This window comes from Camelus ferus, chromosome X (assembly GCF_009834535.1).
Source record: "Camelus ferus isolate YT-003-E chromosome X, BCGSAC_Cfer_1.0, whole genome shotgun sequence".
NCBI lineage: Eukaryota > Metazoa > Chordata > Mammalia > Artiodactyla > Camelidae > Camelus > Camelus ferus.
In genome coordinates this window covers 74,384,307-74,390,306 of record NC_045732.1, presented here as the reverse complement: position 1 = coordinate 74,390,306, position 6,000 = coordinate 74,384,307, and the positions used below count along the sequence as shown (strand labels likewise).

General features: G+C 36.4%; 1 long non-coding RNA gene across 1 annotated transcript in view; it reads right to left on the bottom strand.

The window, feature by feature from the left end:
* Window positions 1–1,329: 1,329 nt before the first annotated feature.
* Window positions 1,330–6,000, bottom strand: part of LOC116661946 — a 130,221-nt gene continuing 125,550 nt past the window's right edge. The window contains exons 3-4 of the long non-coding RNA XR_004317906.1: window positions 3,459–3,562; window positions 1,330–1,489 (exon numbers count right to left, since the gene is read on the bottom strand). This is a non-coding gene — a long non-coding RNA (uncharacterized LOC116661946). The remainder of the gene's footprint in view (window positions 1,490–3,458; window positions 3,563–6,000) is intronic.

Here is a 6,000-nt window from a genome sequence, read left to right as displayed (position 1 = left end):
GGAGCTTTGCTGCTTGAAACTCTTAAAAAAAATGGCTTCACTCTGCACTTAACAAACAAAATCCAAAACTCTTTTCCATGGCCTACAAGGGCCTACTTGACTCCAGTTGAGTCTCTCTCTCTGGCCTAATTTCACAGGATACTCTCCCTGATTTCTGCATTCTAGCCACATTAACCCTTTAGCTCCTCAGATCTGCTGTAATTCATTCTGCTACAAGGTTTTTGCACACCCTGGCCCTGCTTTATGGAATGATTCCCTTTCTTTCTTTTATTTAGTTAACCCTTTACCCATTCTTCAGATCTTAAGTCAAAAGTCACTTCCTCAGGGAAGCCTTCCCAAATTAGGTCAGGTTCCCCTCCTACGTGCTCTCCAGACACCAAAGAGCTCCTTTCTCACAGTGTGCACCACTGTTTATAACTATACACTTACTTGACTAAATTTGTCTCCCCCATTAGACCGTAACCTCTTTGAGGGCTGAACCAGATCTATGTTGTTCACTATGATATGTCTTGCATGTAGCACACAGAAGGCGATCAACATGGCAACAATATTTTTTGAATGAGTAAATTAATGGATTGCTTTAAGGACAAAGGCTGGGTCTTATTCCCCAGTGCCCAGTGCAGTGCTTGCATTTAATACATGCTCAGTCCATGTTTGTTAGAACATCAATGGGTCTGAAACCAGAGGAAGTTGGATTTTTTTCCTAGTTATTCAATTATCTGTCAGGGATCACCATAAATGTGTTTTTGGGAGCCTCTTCATTGATTTTGTTGGTGGGGAATAAATGATTCTTTCACCAAGCAGGTCTTATATGCAGATCTTGAAGTCTATGAGTTGAGCAAGAAATTCTCATCTTTAAAAGCCAGATCTGCCATTCCCCTTCCTAACCCATAACCAGATTTTATTTCTGTGACCAGTAGCACAAATGAAAATGCTCACAGTACAAGGCATAAGGCATCAAGAAAAACAATAAGATTGTGATGATGCGGTCTTCCAATAAGAAGCATGGAGATGACATGCTACTTACTTAGAGATTCCTTTATAATTTATCATTTCTTTTTTCACATAAAAGCCAAAAGACTAACTTATGAGTTTACATCCATTTGTCAGCAAGACCACATTGTTGAATCCAATTTTAGCGTAACTTCAAGGAGACACAAGGCTCTTTGTCATTTGAAAAAGAAGATGCAGACAATCTTAGAATACCAGAATTGCCAGACTGCTGAGATACCTTTATGTGTAAACCCAATTATGTTTGGATCATTAAAAGTGATCATAACAAAATTAATTCAGACTAGTGATAATACCTTTAATTGAATGCTTCCTCTCTGCCAGGGAACTGAGTTAAGTGTTTTGCAATTATCATCTCTAATCCATACAATAGTCCTATGAGGTAGGTAAATTTATTGAGCTTCATTTTTACATACAGGAAACTGGAAGCTTAGAGATGTTAAGATCCTTCCCCGGAGTCACAATTCCAATTGGTTCTCTAGTTACAAACACAAAAAGACAGGGTTACTGCTAGCTGGTTTACTGGTCATGTGCTCATGTCTTCATTAGTAATTTGACTCCTGCCTCACCCTCCTTCCCTCAATTATCCCAATCCATAAAACAATGCTTATTTTCGTGTCTCTCTGTCACCACTTTGGGAATCTACTTCCCATATGAATGACTGTATCAAAGAATTATTCTGAACCACTCAGAGACGTGATCTCATCCTGGATGGATTTTAATTTCATGTTTTTGTCCTGACAATGCAGTAGATTACATATAATATTTGTGTCTCTTTCACAGTAAACACTTTGGAAAAAAGAGAGAATAGCGTGGTTCAATGGAAAACGCTCATGTCTGGGATTCTAGTTCGCAGGCCTCCACAAACTAGGTGTATTATCTTAAGCAAATCACTTAACCTCGCAGTGTCTCAATTTCTCGATTTGAACAAGTTAAATCTCTTCTAACTCTAAACTACTCTGGGTATATGATTTTTCCTGTAACTGAAGTCTACCTTTGAAATTCAAGGGAAGAGCTATGAAATAAAGTCCTTGTCATCTTATTCTAGGCATTGAAGAGAAAAAAAAGTTACAAATCCTTTTTTTCATGGCCATCTACACAATTCACTGAAGGACTAGAATTCAGAAATAGTAGCATCTGAATATAATAAAAGTAATCCCTTTTTCCTCTTTCTAACATGGTCGGATTCACCCTAATTACTTCATAAACATAAGAGGATGGGAGTCATATACCAGTACAGTGTCCAGTATATTGAAGTTTCTTAATAAATTTTTGTTGAACTAATAAATGGACACTGCTGCATCCTTCTAGCACACATCTCTTTCATCCCCACTGGATCCAAGTCATATGTTCTCCAAATTCAAATCTGGTAGCCCTTAGACTTCCATTTGAAGGGCCATAATTGATGAGAAAATCTGCCTATTTCTGACAGTTGTTGATGTCTCTATCCTAGACACAGTTTCATTAAGCCATGGTATATTCAACTTATGTGTAATCTAGTGTTAATGAGTAAAGCAAAAATGAGCCTGAGTAAACAGGATATAATCTCCATGAAAATAATGTCAAAATCTGTTTTGTTCAACATTAGATCCTCATTACTTAGCACAGTATCTGAAACACATTAGATTATCAATAAGTATTTATTGGGTGACTTTGTGCAATATAGCTTTAGCATCTGTCTCCTCACTGATCATCAAGATGGATTTGATCTGTATAGGTAAGAAGACTATTAGAATGAATCAAATAAGAGAAATACATCTCACTTTAAAAAACTGTACATGGACATTCTATACTATAGACTATGATCAGTAATTTCTATAAAGATCCAGAGAGTAAATATTTTAAGCTTTGTAGGTCATACAGTCTGTCTCAATGACTCAACTCTGTCATTGTAGCACTGAAGCAGCCATAGGCAATTCATAACAAATGGGTATGGGTATGTTCCAATAAAACTTTATTTATAAGAACAAGAGGAAGTCTGCAGGCTGACCTGTGGGCAGTGGCTGGTTGATCCCTAATATAGAGGAGTTTGCATAATAACTATACATTTGTAATCTAATTTCTAGACCAGCAGTTTTTAATATTTTGGTCTCAGAACATCTTTAAACTCTTAAAAATTATTGAGGACTCCAAAAACCGTTTTTGTCTATGTGGGTTGTATCTATCAATATTTACCATTTTAGAAAGTAAAATTTAAAAATATATTTCTTTTTAATTCACTTAAAAAACAGTAAGAAATCTAGCATGTATTAACTAACATAAATAATGTTTTCATGAAACATGATTATATTTTCAAAATTTTAAAAACAGTGAGAAGAATGGCATTGTTTCACATGTTTGCAACTCTCATATATGTTTGACTAAATAGAAGACAGCAGGATTTTCATATCTGCTTTTGGATTCAATCAGTTATCTAGCTAAAGTACATGAAGAAAATCCAACCTTACCCAGAAATGCAGGTGGAAGGGAAAAGACAGTGCAGATCCCCAGAATGAGACTCAGGGACCACTAGGCCTCTTTAGACCACAGTTTGAGAACTGCTGCTTCAAACCTGTAGAAGTGGCAAATGGGAAAACAGGCAAACAAGTGGCTTGGAGTGTGATTATGTCTTAACTACAATAATGCTTCTAATGAGGAATCTATTTTTCCCACCTGCATTGTTACTTCTCATACCCACTCCATCACTACAACACTAATATTGGCACGTCTCACTTATTAACAATCTCTTAAGAGTTTTTACCCACTGGCCCTCTGAGATGACCTGGTAGAAAGCAAGACAGAACAAATCCCTAAACACGTCTACAAACCTGCAGTAGTCAAGGCTTTTGATCAACATATAAGGCTAGGAAAAGAGCTAAACAGTTAGCTAGCGATCAGAAAAATCTGGCATTCGGGAGGAAAAGAAATGAGGAGAAACCAGCATTTTCTGCTAGCACTATGATTAATTTTATAAATGTGAGTTCACAACAACCATAAGAGAGAGGTATTATTATCCTAATTCTTCAGAGTAGGGAATGACACTCAGAGAGGTTACCTGCCTTGCCCAAAGTTATACAGTTCTTAAGGGCAGAGCCTATTTTCTTTATTCTGTATTACACTGCCACAGATATTCAGTCAGTATTTGGAAAACAGACAAGCCACGCCTTAGAAGTTGAGAAGTTTAGGGAGGAGGGTATAGCTCAGTGGTAGAGCGCATGCTTAGCATGTATGAGGTCCCGGATTCTATCCCCAGTACCTCCATTTAAACAAACAAACAAAATAAATAAATAAATAAATTTTTAATAAAGAAGTTTGGAAGTTTAGAAACATTTGGAATTTCAGATAGTTTGGGAGTGGGGTCTTCTAACTGCTGATAACTGCCACCCAGGAGAATGGGCTAATTATATCAAGGTATAAGCACTCTCAATATGGACCTTCACCTGTACAATAAGGACACTGGATCAAATGATTACTTATATTTTCTTCCCACTCTAATGTTGTGTAAGTCAGTAAGTCATAAATCTGATGTACACATGAAGTGCCTGACCAAGAACTCCTCATATGGGCCCCGCTGAGTTAGCAGCTAATATCAGGGCATGAGTCTACAGCTGTAAAGTATGATCTGGATATAGTGGGTTAAAAAATAAGAGACAAGAACTATCATATATTGAGTGCTGAGGGTGTACCAGGCGCTGTGCCAGGTGCGGCTTTCTGCTACTGATTTAGTAGGAAAGAGAGATGTAGCTTTAGAGCCACTGCTAATCTGAGCTGCTTGTTGGCAAAAGTTTACGGAACACCTTCTAGATTCAGAGAGTTTTGAATAGGTGCTGAGGGGGCTGAAGCAAGTAGAAACATCAAAAATAAAAGTGTGCTTTACAATAGCCAAGACATGGACACAACCTAAATGTCCACTGACAGATGACTGCATAAAGAAGCTGTGGTATATTTATATAATGAAATACTACTCAGCCACAAAAAAGAAAAAATAATACCATTTGCATCAACATGGATGGCTTGGAGATTTGTCATTCTAAATGAAGTAAGCCAGAAAGACAAAGAAAAATACCTGTGGTATCACTTACATGTGGAATTTTTTAAAAAAGACACAAATGAACTTATTTATAAAACAGAAACAGACTCACAGACATAGAAAACAAACTTATGGTTACCGAGGGGCAAAAAGGGGTAGGGAGATAAATTGGAAATTTGGGATTTGCAGATACCATTATATATAAATAGATAAACAAGGCCCTACTGTATACCACAGGGATCTATATTCAATATCTTATAATAATGTATAATGAAAAAGAGTATGAAAAGGAATATATATATAAATAAATCACTATGTTGTACACCAGAAATTAACACAGTATTGTAAACGGCTATACTTCAATAAATCAATTAAATAAATAAATAAATGTGTGGCTAATGGCTTCCTATCTGTTATTATGCTAATTATAAATATCCCTTTGTACTTTATGAAGAAACTTTGTAAATGTCCATTTGAGATGGACTAGAAATGTACTATGTTATTGGCAGAAAATAATACAATAGGTGAGTCATGAATTGAATTCAGACCTGAGATAGGAAGAAGCAAATGAAAAAGTGTTAATAAGTAGGGACAGGAAAGGGTTAAATTCACCAGTGCTCCGAGGAAAAGATAGAAACACCAGATAGAAATCACACCCACTCAGAGTATTGAGAGCCACCTGGCATTTGTAATTCGGATTAAATACAGGCCATGTGCCTATAGAACTGATATGAATTAATATATTTTCTCAGTCTTCAGGGAGGAAGAGAAAGAGTACGATAGAATTAAGATGAAACTTCTCCAAAGGGTAAATAAAGGGAAAATTAATAGGAATTAGAAAAGTTATATTCCAGTCTTGCCTCTGCTACCTAGAAGTTCTATACACTTAGAAAAACCACATACCCCTTTCTAGGCCTCAGTTTCCTCAATAAAATGATTTCACACATAATTTTTTCTATAACTTTGTGACAGCTTCTAAA